The sequence below is a fragment of the Lemur catta genome, chromosome 5 (assembly GCF_020740605.2).
Source record: "Lemur catta isolate mLemCat1 chromosome 5, mLemCat1.pri, whole genome shotgun sequence".
NCBI lineage: Eukaryota > Metazoa > Chordata > Mammalia > Primates > Lemuridae > Lemur > Lemur catta.
This window is the reverse complement of record NC_059132.1, coordinates 53,654,936-53,671,731: the sequence shown is the minus strand read 5'-3', so window position 1 is coordinate 53,671,731 and position 16,796 is coordinate 53,654,936. Positions and strand designations below refer to the sequence as shown.

General features: G+C 45.5%; 1 long non-coding RNA gene across 2 annotated transcripts in view; it reads left to right on the top strand.

Annotated features, from left to right (window-relative positions):
- Positions 1 to 240: 240 nt before the first annotated feature.
- The window catches only part of LOC123638289, a 59,536-nt gene continuing 42,980 nt past the window's right edge, over positions 241 to 16,796 (top strand). For both annotated transcript variants that reach the window (XR_006735292.1, XR_006735291.1), the window contains exon 1: positions 241 to 277. This is a non-coding gene — a long non-coding RNA (uncharacterized LOC123638289). The remainder of the gene's footprint in view (positions 278 to 16,796) is intronic.

Genomic DNA, 16,796 nt, shown 5'->3' with positions numbered 1-16,796 from the left:
TTTGTGACTGGCTTATTTCACTTAGCATAATGTCCTTGAGGTTCATCCATGTTGTAGTATGTGTCAGAATTTCCTTCCTTTTTAAGGTTGAATAATATTCCATTGTATGCACAGATTACATTTGGTTTATTCATTCATGCATCAATGGACACTTGAGTTGCTTCCACCTTTTGGTTGTTGGGAATAATGCTGTTATAAACATGGCTATACAAATGTCTGAGACTCTGCTTTCAATTCTTTCAGGAATATACCAGAAGTGGAATCGTTGGATCATATGGTAATTCAATGTTTAACTTTTGAGGATTTGCCTTATTCACCATAGCAGCTCACCATTCTGGAATCCTTTCACCTGGACCACTTCCTCCTGACTAGCCTCCGGGGTGACATTAGAAGGACCTGACACATGGATGGAGGTGGTGGTGATTGTTAGGATAGTGGTGTGGATGCTCTATGTGCCTGTCCTTGGGAATTGAGAGCAAATGAAGCAGGATGGAGCAGCAACAGGGAAATCCACGGTGGAAACTTGGAGAGTCCGGTGAATAAGGGGGGAGTAATTTATTTTGCACAAAGATAAATGATTTCCTCCCTAAATTGTGGGAGAATGAGGACAAGGGGATTCTTGATAATTAGGTATTCAGAGGCCTAAACCTTGTTCAGTGTATCACCTCCAGATTTTTGGGGGGGCTTTTGGTGTAAGGATTGGAATATTTACACAATAAATGGTGAAACTTTTAAATAGATTACCTAAAGAGGAAAATGAAAGAGGAGGAGGAAGAGGAGGAGGAGGAGGGAATGACAGCCAATAAAACAACTGTGGAAGACACACACTTTTTGCCTGATAGGGATAGTTTGAATACAAAGGTCGTCCTTGGAGCCATGCGGGTGTAGTGGTGTGGGTATGCCATAAGTATGGCTCCTAATGCCATAAGTACCCTGGTATGGAATATGCAGGGACTTCTTCAAGCAATTTGAAGCATTTCCGTTTTCTAAATCTTGATGGTTTATTGCTAGAGACGAGCTAGCATTAATATCCATTGGAAATATGAATTGTGTAGGTCACCAGGGTGAGGACTTTTAGGATACTGAAAAGAGGGACATATTATTATTTCTAAAAGAATAGCTATATCTTCCCAATCCCTTTGGCGTTCTCCTATTTCATCATGGAAAGAGACTTCAGTGAAATTACATATTTTTACTTAAATCTAAAAGTTATCTATGACTTCCACCCAAAGTGTATAAAGGAAAAAGATAAATGCCCTATTCCAAAGGGTAACCATTATTTAATGGTTCATTTTATTTTCTTCCAAAATGTTCTGTATACATTAAGCAATACACATACACACACACACACACACACACATACACACACTCAAGTGCTTGAGGTAATACAGTTTAGTTTTTACTACTTACAACCCAAACACCACCAATTATACAAACATACACACACTACCTGTACCCAACTCATTACCATTATAAACTACTTTCACATATTGTTGAACCTCATCAAAACTACAGTTGGTATTATTCTTACTTAACAGAAAAGAGAGGCTAGAGAGATTAAAACACTTGCACAAGTTTATACCACATGTTGCAAATGGAGTTGGGACAAGAATCCAGGTCTTTGCAGTAACTCTAGGTCCACCAGTCTGTCTCTTCCACCGTGTGACGTAGAGTGAACACTGGAGGCCAGAGAGGACATTGCAGAAAGATTTAAAGGAACCACTAAGTCTTCACCATCAAAAAACCTACTAATCTTGATCTGTCCATGGTGTCAATTCATAAAACCCTTTGTCTTATACTTGAAAGCACACTGAACTCTCTAATAAATAAAATAAGAATTGAGGTTATTGGAATAGGCATAACTTTAGTAGAATCATAGAGAAGACAACTGTTAGCCTGAAACAGAATTTTAATATTCATGGGGGTGTTGGCACCAGCTTATTCATAAAGTTGTTTTGATAATGTATGTGCCTTGAACGTCTATCTAGGGGTTTATAAGAAGTAAAGCGGACTAGTCTTCTTGCCCCACTGAGTTGCAGATTCTGGTTTAGGGCAAATGGCAAAGAGGTCTTCGTCTACTTCCTTACTATAGAGCAATGATTGTTTTTTCTTTTCTGCTGAGTTTATTTTTTTCAAGCACTTAATTAAGAACCATTTACCCAAAGATATGTTCTCTTCTTTATCAAGTACATACTGAGAACATGGCCCTAGATGTTATGTAGTGAGAGAAATGTCTCTGTGATTTTGGAAGTGAAGTCTTTTAATTTTTTTTTTTATCTCACAATAGCTGTACAGAGAATTGTTGATCGTTCATGTTTTATTTCCTTTTGTTATAAAATTTTCATAGTTTGCAAAAATAAAAGTTACGAGCTGTGTGCCCTTTATTTGCTACTCCCAGTGAGAAAGGCTAAGTGAGAGGAAGAAGGTTCAGAGACGGCCATCTTTGGTGGACGAGGATGCTGCTCGTAACTGGTGGATAGGAGGAGGGAAGAAACAGATCCCTTCAGTACTGTACTGAGTAGGATTAGATTCAGCTTTATAGGAGACAGAAATACCTTATACAAGTGGCCTAAAAAAGATAAAAGTTAACCTGTCTCTCGCATAAGAGAAGTTTGGAGTTGCAGTCCAAGGCTGGTATGGTTCCTCCGGGAGGTTTTCAGATACTCCGTTTCCTTTGAGTTCATCAGTCTGTCCTTCTTAGGGTGTAGCTTTTGTCTTTATGGACTTCATGGTCCAAGGTGGCTTCTAGAGCTCCAGTCCTCCTGTCTGTTTTTATTTTATGGAGTAGGAACTTCCACACAATACTTCTGCTTATGTTGTATTATCTGGAGCCTAGTCATACTGTCATATTTAGCTGCAAGCTAGGCTGGGAAATAATAGTATTTCTTATGGATGGCAATAAGCTGGAATAAAAATTGAGGTTCTGTTATTGAAAAGGGAGGAAATGGATGTTGAGAGGGAAAAGCATTCTTTGACAAAGTCCACCCATTTTTACCACCTGACACCCAATGTGTACTGTCCTCCTACTTTTCTGCTGCGTGGATTGTGACGGTAGGGGCTGCAGCTTCAGAGCCATTTTGGAACAAGATGTTAACCTGGGAAAGAAAGCCACATAATGGAGCAGTAAGATGCAAGGGACATGAGTCCCTGGCCCTGTGCAGCTGTGGATAGACTACCTCCAGATTTCTATGAGAGAGAAATGCATATATCTACTTTAATTAAATCATTTCGTTAGTGTTTTGATGGTTGCTGCTGAGGATACAAGCATAATAGCATTCTTTTAAAGATTGTATCTTACTCTGCCTGCCAGAGCAAGTGGACTGATCACCCGCCCATCTGTCCTGGCCTACCATGTGTCATAAGGTATACGAAGATGGCTAAGAAGTAAATCTTACCCATAAGAGCTCTCATTCTACTAAGGGACAAATAAATGACTGCAAGAAGACTCCAGTTGCTTTAGTAGAAATGTGTATAAAATAGAGTGGAGTCCAGAGATATTTGCCATATTCTCTGCTGCCATCTTTAGACTGGGGGGAAAAAAACAAAAAATAAAAACAGAAGCAAAACTTATGAGTAAATTTGGGATGTAGACCGTAGCATATTTTCCATGTTAATCACCTATAATTATTTCTTGGATATACAACATTTGGGTGTTGTTTTATTGTTTATATGATATTATCAGATTAAACACTAATTTTCTCTTGAGACTCTTTCAATAAGATTAGAGCAGAATATTTTTACATAAAGCTAAAGATAGGTTGGCTACTTACAGTCATGTTCAAGAGCTTGTGAGTGTTTCAGGTGAGAAGAAATGTACTTTTCATGTTAAGCCTTAGAGTAAGCGGAACCCTTATTTACTTATTATCATTGGCATGACAACAATCATCATAGCATCTGTGTGTTCCAAACAGTTCTTATATTATTTAATTTTTCATAGCAACTGCTACTTTACAGATGAGGAAACTGCAGCTCTTAGAGTCTAAGTAACTTGCTCAAGGTCACGTCGTTGGAAAACAGTGGCATAAGAATTTGAATTTAGATCTGGGCTCATTTTTGAATTCCATTCATGTGTTGCTAAGAACTTTGCTATGGAGACTTAGCCATGAAAGCAGAAGTGGAAGATTGGGGGAAGCTGAAGTGGAAAAAGGTTAAGCTTTTTTGAAGTTTTCCTGCTCAGCCAGGAAAACATTGCTGCAGTTATCAGGTAATTGAAGTGTCAACGTGACGCTGTCAGAAAGGCTGGATGAATTTGTTCCTGTTGGCCTATATTTGGCTGCTAAGTGAGCTGCACAATTGCAGTTTCCAGGTTAAGAAACTCTCTGGCAGTCGTGGGAGTTCCTCTTTAGAAGCAACTCTGCTAACATGCAAAATCAATGTCACTGAAGTTTTTGCTTATGTTACTGCCTCCGACACTGTTTGATCCTTACATAAAAGAGACATTTGTCATTTGACAGGACTAAGACTGGGAAAGGTTGTGGAGGCTTCCCCCAGCTGTGTTGCACAAACGTCTGCACTCAGCCTGCTTAAGTTCCCTTGGTATGTTTTCATTGCCACATCTGGGTCACCGGGGGGCCTCCCCTTGCCCTTTGACTTTGGTGAATTATTGCCCCCATCCTGATGAGTTTGAAGGATGAATCTCAATCATCTTCCCAGTTTTGGCAATGGGGAGAACACTAGACCACTCGGCTTTGTTTTAGTTCATTTTCTCCTCCTTTTTCTTTTCCTTTCTCTTATTTCTTGTTCTTCTTCCTGTAAGTGACAACCAGTCCCCGTGTAACTCTCTCCCCGTTTCCTGGTGCCCTGGCCCTTCTCTTCTGGCTGTCACCTAACCGCAGAGCTCACACCTTCCAGCACTAGAAAGGTGTGAGTTCTATGGAAAAGCCACTCAATCGTCCTCTAGAATTTCAGCATTTTTACCCCCTGGACTTGACTCAACTGCTGCCCAGACAATTGGAAAGAAATAGCCCAAGCCCAGAACTGGAGAAACTCCTGTTTTTTCAGTGACCAACTAGGCTTTGGTGTTGTTTAGTGGCTATGTACCTTTGATCAATTTTTATTTTCAGTTCTGGGACATGCTTTTTCTAGAGATCAGTGTCTCTCACTTATGGGAGCTTAGCTGACAGATAACTTGTAGAGATCCTAGTGGTCTTGTCTCAAGTTATAGGCACTGAGAAAGTGGTGTCTTTTAATTGTTTGTTGAGAGGGTGGGAGTTTTGTTACAATGTCTATCACATCTTTCAGTAAAAAAATGAATAGTGATTGGTTTCTTTCCCCTCTAGAGCTCTTTGTAAAATACCCTCTTTCCTCATTGCCATAGATGTATTCTTGCATAAATCTCAGGGTAAGCCCATGTCTTCTAGAACCTCCTCAAATCACATGACTTCTCCCTCCTTGTATTGAAAATATTTCAACTTTTACATAGCATTTTAAACACTATCCCAAAAAAGGAAATGGATGTTCATTTCTAGGGAATTAGAAAGTATACAAAACCACAAAGAATAAAAATTAAAATCATCCATAATGATAATAAAGTTTTATCCTATTTCCTTTGTTTAGAGAGCCAGAATGCCTTTGTTGGGTAATCATATACTTGTTATTGTCACTGGAGATTGTGGGATTTGGCAAGCATGTTTTGAGAAAGAGAGGTGTTTTGTTTTGTTTTGTTTTGTTTGAGACACAGTCTTGCTTTGTTGCCCGGGCTAGAGTGCCGTGGCATCAGCCTAGCTCACAGCAACCTCAAACTGCTGGGCTTAAGCAATCCTTCTACCTTGGCCTCCCGAGTAGCTGGGACTACAGGCATGCGCCACCATGCCCGGCTAATTTTTTCTATATATTTTTAGTTGTCCAGCTAATTTCTTTCTATTTTTAGTAGAGACGGGGGATCTTGCTCTTGCTCAGGCTGTTCTGGAGCTCCTGACCTCGAGCAATCCTCCCACCTCGGCCTCCCACAGAGCTAGGATTACAGGTGTGACCCACTGCACCTGTCCGAGAGAGGTGTTTTGATACCCTATAAAGTGCTTGGATCTTCTGAGTCAGTTAACACCAGCATTTATCCTATTTGCTCAGTGGTTAGACGTTAACAACCTGAGTGGTAGGCATTCTAGGTTGCATCTAAGAAATCAATGTTCTCAACCATGGTGTCCCCACTGGATACAAAATGGAATTTTTAGCTAATAATAGTTAAAATAACACAGTTTTAAATAATTTACTTTGATTTAAATTATAATATATTCCAGAGTGAGTAATAATGCTGTCTTTGATTCTCACATTCTGATCCACCTTCTTAAGTGGGAGAGGAAGGGGTGAGTATACACCTGGCCCGCAGCAGGCCTGTGGGGCCATATTGGTGTGAACATCATCTGGGTTGTTTGCTGGGCCAGAAGAGACACGGAGATCCGCTGCGGAGGTCACGCCTCCACTACTCAGGCCTTCCTTCAGAGGATGTGGTTAGCTTCCATTAGAGAAAGACCTGCTGAACCTCTCTAGTGAGTGGTAAGTAGGAAAGAAGGTGGCAGTAGAATGCGGGATGTGGGGATCTGTGTACTTTAACCCCCCCATAATAAACTGCGTTTCTGAAGTTGAGATTCAGTTGAGATTATTATTATGTATGTAAATGGCACATGAAACAAACCACCACAGGTTATATTTAGATACTGGGTATCCATCGAGCCAGTTTTCAGCAGGAAAACAGAGAAAGGCCTCCTGCAGAGAAAATAGCCGAGTGCTGTCCATTCGATACACGGAGCCATTTCTGACAGGAGGCAAAGGCTGGCATTATTCCTCTGGCTTTAGTCACACTGAACAGGAAAGGTGACCCTTGCCATTGCCGGGACTTTCTCTTCCTTGCTCCAGAGCTTTCATTGATTCATTTTCTCCCTATTTGACTTCTACAGAATTCACTCCCCTGTAGTTGTGTGTGGTTCTTTTTTTTTTTTTTGTGCAGAATAGCTATGCTGGAACTAGAAAATTCTTTCTCGAAGTGGGCAATCTGTACTTAACTTGAGACCTTTCAGGAACAACCATCCTACCTTTTACATGAACACAGGAGAAACTCACAGTCCCCCAACTCTCCACTCTGCTGCCTTTTTAAATTGATACACCGTAATTGTGCATATTTATGGGGCACGTTTGATACTTGATAATTGTGTAAAATGTGCAATGATCAGATCAGGGTAGTTAGGATATTCATCACCTCAAACATTTCTCATTTCTTTGTGTTGGGAACATTCCAAATCTTCTTTTCTACCTATTTTGAAACATCTAATAAATTATTCTCAACTATAGTCACCCTACTGTGCTAGCAGACACTGGAACTTATTCCTTCTATCCAGCTGTATGTTTGTACCCATTAACCATCCTCTCGTCATTCCCCTCCCCTCCCTTTCCAAGCCGCTGGAAACCTCCACTGTACCCTCCACCTTCATGAGATCAACAGATGCCTTTTGTTTCTTCTACAAGGTCTTATTTGACATTCTTCCCATGGGCTCTGGCAGGTATTTTTCTAGTTTGCACTGTCCCTTGCAGCTTGTTTGTTATCCTGGAAGACGTAAGTTGAAAATCTTGTATTTGGGAATCTATTTCTTACAAAGTGTCTACCTTTGCCTAATGATCCAGGAGGAGCTCTGGGCAATTAGGTTACAGTCATAGCATCGTGGAGAGGGCTAGGGGGAAGGAAGTCATACTCTGAACGTTGCTCTGTGGGGGAGGGTGTGGACATGGGGAGATGAGCCCAAAGGGCAAGGGAGTGGGAGACGTGGTGAATTGTCTGGAAAGGACAAGCAGAGTTGGCACAGAGCAGGGCCTCTGAGCCCTGCTGGAAGTTGCAAGGAGCAGAGGCCGTGGGGATTTACTGCACCCCTGCACGGGGAGGTAAGTCTGCAGGCAAGCCACTATGGCCTCGTGGGAACACGGTGGGACCTTTCGTTCCACATCAACTTGAGTGATCTCTTCCCTCCTCTATTGCCACTTTCTACCACTACCTTTCCCTTCTCTTGCTCCCAGTGTCGTGACTTTTGCTTCCTGTGCCTCCTAGGCCTGTGGCTTCTGCTCCCTGCCTCTTCTTTCAGTGCTTACTTGCAGCTGTCCCCGCTGTTCCCGCCCAGCTTGGGAGAGAAGATCTGATTGGACCCGGCTGGGGAGAACTTTCTCTGTGTCGAGCATGTGTGTCTACGAGTCTGAGCTGAACTGTTCCACACAACGAAGGGAAGATGATTCGACTCTCTGGGGGAAATCCTGCAGAGGCAAAGAGAAAGCCTCCTGCTCACGGAATAGCTGCGGGGAATCTGGGAATGTGCATCACGGATTCTTAGTCTGTGCGTGCTGTAAATCTCTCCTCCGGTTGCCCTTGATAGTGCTTGCTAAGTATTTTGTGGGAATGACATTGAATACAGGAGAGAATCAACAGGATGCAGCCCAGAAACAGTATGTGAAGGGCTGGAGCCCAGAAGCAGAGGGTATCGGGGGAGGATGTAGCTGGAATTGCAGGGGAGACTTTGAACGTTCAGAGCTGTGAGGCATCAACCTTTGTGTTGGTGTCACCCAAGTGGCCAAGGGACAGGGAAGTCCTACTTAACCTGTAGATGTCATATACAAGACAGTGTCTGGATATAAAGTGGAGCCACCAAAGGCACACTGCAAATGGAGGTTTGGTCCGAACAGCTGGACCAAGGGTGAAATCAGGAGGCCAGTATGGTGGAAACAAGATGGCACCTGCACAGTGGACAGACCCACAGAGCCGAGAGGGTTGCAGAGTTGCTGGCACGTGGAGTCGGAGACTTTTGTATGGGAATGGCCTCACCAGTGGGTGGAAGGCATCGCTTAGTGACACTGCAGTGATTGGGAAAAGGGAAACAAGAATGATGGAGAGAGAACCAGACACCCAATTTCAACACACCCAAATTCTCCCTGATGGAGCTGGCTGGGCGAAGTGATAAAATGCCTAAGAAAAATGCCCTCTACACCCATTGTCCTGCCTTTCTCTCTTCTAGTTCAGTGTCTCCACTTCCTTGCTCCCTTGGACCCTCACAGGTAGACGGATGCTCACAGAAGTCTTTGTTAAAAGCCAGCCTTGCTACCTGCCATGAACATGAAGTAATGGACACTGGGGATGGAGGCTGCAGAGGGGATGTTTGCCCCTGGATTGGTGCTGGTCACCTGCCTCCTTCTGGCTGCAGTAGGAGTCCTGTAGCTTAAAAACCCTGACTGCTGATTTGGAAATTTACCGCATGCGGTGATTGATAATAGAAGCTTTCAGGAACAAATAGAAAAAGAGGGGGAGGGGATGGCAAGCTAGTGCTTCGAAACGTGGGTAAATGTTCAGACCCTGAAAACCAGGATGATTAAAGCTCTAACCATTCATCTTCACCTGCGTGATGTTCCGATGTCCGAATTCTCCATGCCTGTGTCACAGGTAGAGGGACAGAGGCACAGGGAAGGTAAAAAGGCTTGCAAGCTCTCAAGTTCATCTTGGTATCATTTCCTAAAGGGATACAGTGACCAGGTCACCTCTGGTGCTTATTTTGAACCAACCGTTGGCAGAAAAGTGAAGTCTGACCATTCACGTAAGCTGTGTCTCCTACAGTCACAGCAGCCGCTTGACCATTCCCAGGAAGATGTCGCTGTGGACGCTGGGCCATCCAAACAGCTGAATGAGGGAAGTTTAAAAAAAAAAAAAATGGCAAGATATTCTGTCTGGCAGCAGAAGGCTTTTTTGGTTTGTTTGTTTTCTCTTGTCAGTCTTTGCAGCAGGATCGCTTTCCTCACTTAGAGGCTTTCGTCCTCTTTGAACACTTTTCTAGATCCTCAGCTCGGCTCTGGTAGAGATTTTACTGGGGTCCATGCAGTGGTTCAGACTTTAGTAGAAGTATGTAGATGGGACCTAGCTTCATTTGTGCTGAGCTCAGGCTGAGTGATGTGATCTGTCCTGTTCATGGTTGTCAGGGAAGGAAGGAAGGAGGGATGGAAGGAGGGATGGAGGGAGGGATGGAAGGAGAGATGGAGGGAGGGATGGAGGAAGGGAAGAGAGGAAGAAGGGAGGGAGGGAGGAAGCAACCCACAGCCACTATCATGTATAACGCATTCAGCAACAGCGTTAGCATACTGGAGGGCATTTACAGTCTGGAATAGTGAGTTCTAAAATTCAGCTGCACGGTAGAAACGCTTGAGGAACTTAGAAAAAAAAACACCGATGCCTAAGCCCCATTCCCAGAGATTGCGATTCAGCAGGCCTGGGGTGGAGACCAGGTCTCCCCTGGAGACTGAGATGCGCAGCGGGGGTTGAGAATCACTGTCCTAGACGGTCCCTCCCAGCATCCAGGAACAGCTGTTTGGAATCGAATCTTTGGAGAGTGGAGTTTTTCACATTGTGAAAGTATTGGGAACTCGCGTGGGCGGAGGCAGCTGAAAGCAGAAGAACAACATGAAGGGTTTTGATACCAAACAAGGTGACTAAAAGTTCCTTCACCCCAGCCCGGGGAGGAGGAGCGTGGATTTCACACTGGGGGTTCGGAAAGCAGAGTGCTCACCACACTTGGGGAGAGCAGCCCCGGAGCACACCCAGCCTCTTTCACTCTGCCGTTGTGTTTTCTGAGCTTTGTGATCTGTGGTTTGGTTTCCCCGAACTGACCTACCCCCCTAGGAAGGGAGCGCCCTGTGCAGGCAGCTGGTCTCAGTTCCCGGGCCAGGGATACAGGAGAACCTTACATAACCCTGCAGTTGAGCTCTTGGAAAGAAATGCCTGCCTGATGGGAAAATGCTTAATGAGAGGTGAACAATTAGGGAGGACGGGGCTCTGTTCCCAGGCTGACTTGGAGCGGGGGGGTGACGGGCGTCATTGTGGAGCTGTGTTCATTCCTGACTCATCTGTGGCTCACGCATGACAGGCACACGCTGATGTCTGAACAGTTCGTCCCGAGGCAAGGATTCTGTTTCTATCTTGGTCTTGCCCTGCAAACTCAGTTTGGGTATTTGAGAGGATTTGCTAACAATGGAAGCCTTTTGTGGATCAGTCTTTTCCTTTCTTGTTTCATTTGTGACGGTTATCTGGCGTCTGCTCTAACGCCCCGGCCAGTTATTCGCAAACAAGAGGAGCAGTTCTCCCATCTTAGTGCTCGTGCACATAAAAGGCATTCAAGCTTCCTTCTCAGCTTCCCACGCCTCAGCGTTCTCACTGAGGAGGAGACTTGACCGCTGTTCTATTCCGCGGCGTAAGAGCTGGGGCGGGCTTGTTACCGGGACAGGGCTGGAGAGTTGGCCCGATTAAGAACCACTTGAGTACTCTGAATAGATGTATTAATAAAAGGAAAGCCACACTGATCCAAAGTCATCGTTTATAAACCCCTTTCATATAAGATGACACTATGTCTTCTCCTGCAATTGTTAAGTTGTTCATTTTAGTACGATTCAGGTCTCTTTGCTTTTGGGTCATACGGGGCCGATTTTCTAGGCTCTGGCTATCTTGGACTAATAATATGATAATGGAAATCGCTTCCATTTTTGAAGACTTTATATCAGGCACTGATGTAAGGGCTTTCCTTACGTTGTATTTAATCGTCAGGTAGCATCAGTGTAGTCAGTAGGACCATCAGCACGGCTATCATCGTCCCCACGGTGCAGATGACGGCATCGAGGCTCAGAATGGCCTGGGGACATCCAGGGCTGGTAGCCTTGGGCTTCAGATCTACGCCATTCTGATTCCAGACCTGACTCCTGCCACTGTGCATGCTGAGATGATGAGGGTGATCTCACCCAATCATGTGGCTTTCAAATCCATCTGGGTGATGGGCGAGTCTTAAATTTACATCTCTGACATAGGGACGCACTGCCCCCCGCTACCGCCACCTCAGACGCGACCTGACCTGCTCAGAGCTCCAGGTCACCCCCTTCCTTCATAAGCATGTTCCTCCCTCTGTCTCCCCACCTTGGTAAACTGGTTTCCATTTAGTTACTCAGGCCGAGGAGTGGGAGTCACCCTTGAGTCCCCTCTTTCTTTCACAGCCCACAGCAAAGCCAAGGGACCATCTGTATCCAGACCCCAACTACCTCTTACCACTCCACTGCTGCTGCCCCCTCTCAGCACAGCCCTCGGTGAGTCAGCCTTGGCCACTCCCTTGCTCAAAATCCTTCGGTGCCCTCTTGTCTCATTCAGAGGGTGCCAGATATTAAGTTACTGCCTTTCAACCCCAAGTCCATCCTTCTACACTTGACTCTGTGTTGCTGGGGCTGGGCCCCTGGAACCACATTTCTGCTTTGTCACTGGGCTCCCTGTTGAGCTCAGCCACGAGCGGGGGCTAGAGGGAGCAGAGTCTTGCTCTTTCCTGTGGGTTTCCTGTCTGCCCGCAGCTCCTGTGAGGGGCACCCCGGTACCACTGCTATACTCTGCAGCAGGTAAATCCACCTTGCAATTTTTCCCACACTCAAGGACCAGCCTCATCGTGCCTTTTCGGGGACACCAACACTGGCCACCATTGTCCCCTGTTTGAGATCTGAGTTCCAGCCCCATGGGATGCTCTTCTGAGCTTCTACATTTTAATAATCAACACCTTCCCCTTGTTCTGCCAGCCCTCGGGTGGCAGCAGCTTCCTGCAGTCATTATCTTGAAGACAACATAGAGTTCTCTTTTTACCCTTTCGGTTACCTTGTAAAGACTTTATTCCTAGTCAACAGTTCTTTATTTTAAACTGGCTCTGTTGAAATACCTGGTGTGGCTTCTGTCCCTGACTCGGCCCTGACTGATGTGCTGAGTCAAAGCCAAAGTCCTTAAAATGGCTCGTAAGGTCATAGGTGATCTGGCTTCCCCGCCACCCCTCCTGTCTCAGCTCCCTCCTCTGTCTCCTAGCTCCTCCGACCCCTGCTCTTCTGCCAACACCCAGCCCCACTCCTGCCTCAGGGCCTTGGCCCTTTCTGATCCCTTTGCCTGAAAAACTCTGCCCCACAATCTTACATGGCTTCTCTTCCACCTGCTCGGGTCTCCCTGAAACGTCACCTCTTCAGGGAGACCTTCCCTGACCACCCTACATCGTCCACATCCCCCCAGCCCTGGTGGTTCCCATCCTTCTTGATCAGGCTTGTTTCTCCTGCGGCACCTCCTGCCACCCGGGAGTCTGTCCCGGTACTTGTTTATTTGTGCATTGCCCGTTTCTTCCTAGCTAGAACACAAGCTCCAACAAGACACAGACTTTTCCTACTTTAGTGATTGCTACATCCTGGACTTTACAACAGTGTCTGGCATGTAGCAATTGCTTGATAAATATTTGCTAAATGAATAATAAAAGTGAAGTTTTGGACTCTCAGGGCTAGGACTCCCCCAGCCCCAGGCCTGGTGCCATCGGGGGAGTCCTAAAGAGGGTGCTGGCCTCATAGGAAAACGGCTGTGGGTGCTTTCTGCACCCACATGTGAGGGGAGCAGGATTGGCAGTGCCACCCCCACAGTTTGCATGGGTTTGGGGTATACTTTTGAAGAATGGGTAATGTCTTTTCTCCTCTTCCTCCAAATTGCTATTGCAAGACTTGAAAAAAACCTGTTAACAAAATTAAGAAGCTGCTGAGTCTATGATGTCTCAACTTTACCCTCAATTTCCACTCTGAATGGCTTTTGAACTGACAGACATTGAGGCACTGCCTTATTACTAATAGAATACCACCCCGAGAGCTTTATAGAACCTCCTAAGCAGTTACCAGCTCCTAAGAGCCTCATTCATAATGAAAGAGCCTGGGAATGTGGGTTATTGGCCTTTCATTGTCATCTGCATGGAGACAGGGTCTGCGAGGGTGGGTCTGCTGTGTGGATGGCCACACCTCGCTTCAAGGATGGGGCTCAGCTCCTTCATCGGGGAAGACTAACACCATTTCCAGATCAGGAAGAGACAAGAGGAGGATTTCTTAATATTAGCAATTACTGGAACCCAATTTCTCAGAGTTGGAGGTTGAGTCAACCCTAGACCCAGTGCACTCCGGGTCCCACCCCTGCCCTGTTGGGTGTGGGTAAGCTCCCTGGATCACAATGGCAGCTGCGGGGTTCTCGCTACCGAGGTTCATCTGTTCAGTCTTGTTTGCCTTGGATTTCAGCCACTCGGGTTTCAGGAGGTGCTGAGCTGGCCAATGTTCTTGGCCCCAGAACACAGGTGTGATTGGTGCCATGTTAAACGTTAGTGGCAATTATGGCTGCTGATTTGAGAGGAAGCCGAACACGCTGGCTTTCGTCGGGTCAGCTTTGCTTGCTTTAACTTTCCACTTAGGAAAATGAGGGCTGAATTCTTGATCCAGACAGACTCTTTCAAGGTGTTGTGTTTCTGCTCCCAGATAACTAAACGAGACAACCCTGTGAACTTGGGTGCTATCTGCCCTGTCATTGAACTTGGTGCCCTGTAAAGGGACATTCTTAAACACACAAAACCCCTCACTCCAAGGGTTTAGATTTTGCTATTTTGACTCCAAACTTTTCTCTGTTTAGAGCTACTACAGACTTAGTTTATTGTGCTATATATATAAATATAAATACATATATAGCACATATATATATGTGTGTACTATATATATATTTAAAGAAGCAGTGTGTCTCTCTGTTGCCCAGGCTGGAGTGCAGAGGCACAATCACAACTCACTGCAGCCTTGAACTTCTGGGCTCAAGGGATCCTCCTACTGTGCCATATTTGAAACTAGAAATCTGAATTATGCTTTACATTTTAAAATGTAGGGAGAATGTAGGTAGCAAGCAATGAATAACCACCGTCGGAATACCTTGTGCTAGGCTAGAGAAACACAAAACCGAAGGCTTGCTTACTGTCCTCAGGAAGCTTCCACTGTGTTTAGGGAAATAAGAGACACATACACTCACATATACATTGAAACAAGAATATATACAAGCATTAAAATGCCTGTAGAGACAGGAGTGCTATAGAAACTCAGGAAGGAACAGAAAATTGTAGACCCGTGTTTGCGGGGAAGGCTTCATGGGAATGTGACGTGGCCTTGAGAAATAGTGGGGTTTACATGGATCAGCAGAAGGGAAGTGATGGCAAGGCCAGGAGGGCCAGAGCAGGGTTTGGTGGCAAGAATCCGTGTAGTATCCGTGGTGTGCTGCGAGTGGATGAGTTCTCCAAGGGAGTCATTAGGAGGGAGATGAGCAGATGGGAAGGACAGAGCATTGGAGGACACCCAACCTGGTCGGGTAGACAGGATATGTGCATTGAAAGAGATGAGCCAGACTGTTGTTTGTGCAATTTCAAATATTAAAAGAAGATCCAAAGGAAAAAAGATAAGGTGTACTTGGCAATGTACCTAAAAAGCCAAATGAAAGGTGTAAATAGGAGTGCTTCAGGGCCTCAGCAGAGGAAGGAGATGCCCAGGGCAGGTTTGCAGAGGAGAGTTGAAGGGGAATAGGTCTTGGGGCAGGGGAGAGGAAGGGGCAGAGGCAGGAGAAAGGGATGTATGCAGAGAAAGGGGCCCCAAAGGCAAAGCTTGCTCTGGAAGATCTCTGGCTACTCGGTGAAGGAGGTGGGTATTTGGCCGAGATTGGGGTCTTAAGACAAGATGAGAAGGTCTGTGACAGTCATGCTGGGGAGCAGAGTCAAGGAGTGGATGAGGGACAAATATCAGCTCACTGAGCACCTGCCAGGGCCAAGCTGTATTTGGAAGGCGGGAGCCTCTGGTGGGCTGGGTCTGGGGGTTACGGACCCTTTTCCAGGTATGTTTTATGGGGCTGACTTGAAAAGAGGGCCTGGGAGGATGAAGCCTTGGTTGCTGATGACGGTGGCATTTATAGAGCTGTATACAGGACCTGACAGGCACGGGAGCAGAGGAGGGCCTGCTGGGTTAGGAGACCGGTGCAGAGATGGAGTCCGTCTGGTGCTGGTGAGGTCCCGGGGAGACCTGGCCGGCCAACATGGCAACGAGCTGCAAGGAAGAAAAATAAGGGAAGCTGGAAGGAGTGTATTTAAGAAGAAAGCAGAATATTAAGTGCTTTCTTGGATACTTCTTTACATAAAGGAAGTTAGGTTAATAATAGCATGAATAACATGGCAATGATAAGGCAACTAACTTACAAGCTCTTGGAACAAACCATTCTCCAAATATCTTTAGGTTTTCTTTGCTTTTTGTCCCATCTCATTTTATTAAACAACCTTTAGTTAGTAATCCGATAGATTTTATAGAGCATTGAAAGAGTAGGAATTAGATTTAATTTGGAAACTCAGCTCCCTCATTTCCCAATTGTGAGATCTTGGGCAAGTTACCTAACCTTGGTTTTCTCATCTGTAAAATGGGAATAACAATGCCTTTCTCGTGGAGCTGTTGTGAAGAGAAACATCAGGTTCCAACAAATAGGAGCTACTGTTCTTTTAAAATTAGAATTTCAGAGGAGTTTGTGTGTTCCAGTTCAGCTCTGGCCATTCTCCCCCACGTCTCCTGTCTCTTTCTTATCCCTTACTCACTCAGGAGACGCGTCTGCTTAGATCAGTGCTTGGGAGCATGGAACCCTGGCAAGCAAGCCCGCATTTTCAACAAGTTGCTAATTATACCACTTTAAGCACAGTAAGAGAAGGAGGCATTAACCCTATGAGTTGGAGCCATTTGGCAAGTCCCAACAATCTTCGTAGGCCAGTTGGGATCTTTCTCTCTTAGACTCAAACCCGCCTTGATGACGATCTCCTCCCACATCGACTGAGTCAGGGGTCGCTGTGTGCTGAGTGATGTGGCCTTTTGCTGGGAGGGAAGCTGGCAGCGCTATTCAGGGACACGAGAGCGGATGACAGCGATGCTGTGGGAACCAGGAGGAGCTCTACCAGCACGACGTCTGTGTC